Genomic DNA, 1690 nt, shown 5'->3' with positions numbered 1-1690 from the left:
AGGAGTGCACAAATAATTCTTGATCATGTCAAATGCTTATTGCTGTTTTGCCCCCCCCCCCAAGTGAAATCAGCATCATTCTTTAACAGAAGGATAGGAGCAAACACATCAACCTTCCCTGACAGATTAGCTATGACCCTCCTCAAGTAATTGACCTTGCCAAGGAACTTTTGCATATCTCTCTGGCATGTTGGAGCCTCCACTTTCTGTATGGCCTCTATCTTTTTGGGATCAATCTCTATGCCATCTTCATGAATAATGGAACCCAAAAACTTACCAGCGGCGGCTCAAATAAGTGATGGCATGCTCTTTTCCTTCGGTTTCTTGAGTCAAAGCAGCACCAATAACTCCTTCCTCTGCTGCAATGTAAAGCCTGAAGGGTTCCCTATTCTTGGGTGTTTTCATCACCGGAGGAGTGCACAAATAATTCTTGATCATGTGAAATGCTTCTTGCTGTTTTGCCCCCCCCCCCAAGTGAAATCAGCATCATTCTTTAACCGAAGGATAGGAGCAAACACATCAACCTTCCCTGACAGATTAGCTATGACCCTCCTCAAGTAATTGACCTTGCCAAGGAACTTTTGCATATCTCTCTGGCATGTTGGAGCCTCCACTTTCTGTATGGCCTCTATCTTTTGGGGATCAATCTCTATGCCATCTTCATGAATAATGAAACCCAAAAACTTACCAGCGGCGGCTCAAATAAGTGATGGCATGCTCTTTTCCTTCGGTTTCTTGAGTCAAAGTAGCACCAATAACTCCTTCCTCTGCTGCAATGTAAAGCCTGAAGGGTTCCCTATTCTTGGGTGTTTTCATCACCGGAGGAGTGCACAAATAATTCTTGATCATGTTAAATGCTTCTTGCTGTTTTGCCCCCCCCCCCCAAGTGAAATCAGCATCATTCTTTAACCGAAGGATAGGAGCAAACACATCAACCTTCCCTGACAGATTAGCTATGAACCTCCTCAAGTAATTGACCTTGCCAAGGAACTTTTGCATATCTCTCTGGCATGTTGGAGCCTCCACTTTCTGTATGGCCTTTATCTTTTTGGGATCAATCTCTATGCCATCTTCATGAATAATGAAACCCAAAAACTTACCAGCGGCGGCTCAAATAAGTGATGGCATGCTCTTTTCCTTCGGTTTCTTGAGTCAAAGCAGCACCAATAACTCCTTCCTCTGCTGCAATGTAAAGCCTGAAGGGTTCCCTATGCTTGGGTTCTTTCATCACCGGGGGAGTGCACAAATAATTCTTGATCATGTCAAATGCTTCTTGCTGTTTTGCCCCCCCCCAAGTGAAATCAGCATCATTCTTTAACCGAAGGATAGGAGCAAACACATCAACCTTCCCTGACAGATTAGCTATGAACCTCCTCAAGTAATTGACCTTGCCAAGGAACTTTTGCATATCTCTCTTGCATGTTGGAGCCTCCACTTTCTGTATGGCCTCTATCTTTTTGGGATCAATCTCTATGCCATCTTCATGAATAATGAAACCCAAAAACTTACCAGCGGCGGCTCAAATAAGTGATGGCATGCTCATTTCCTTTGGTTTCTTGAGTCAAAGCAGCACCAATAACTCCTTCCTCTGCTGCAATGTAAAGCCTGAAGGGTTCCCTATTCTTGGGTGTTTTCATCACCGGAGGAGTGCACAAATAATTCTTGATCATGTCAAATGCTTCTTGCTGTT

This window comes from Triticum dicoccoides, chromosome 2B (assembly GCF_002162155.2).
Source record: "Triticum dicoccoides isolate Atlit2015 ecotype Zavitan chromosome 2B, WEW_v2.0, whole genome shotgun sequence".
Taxonomy (NCBI): domain Eukaryota; kingdom Viridiplantae; phylum Streptophyta; class Magnoliopsida; order Poales; family Poaceae; genus Triticum; species Triticum dicoccoides.
Note: the sequence above shows the minus strand (reverse complement) of the source record.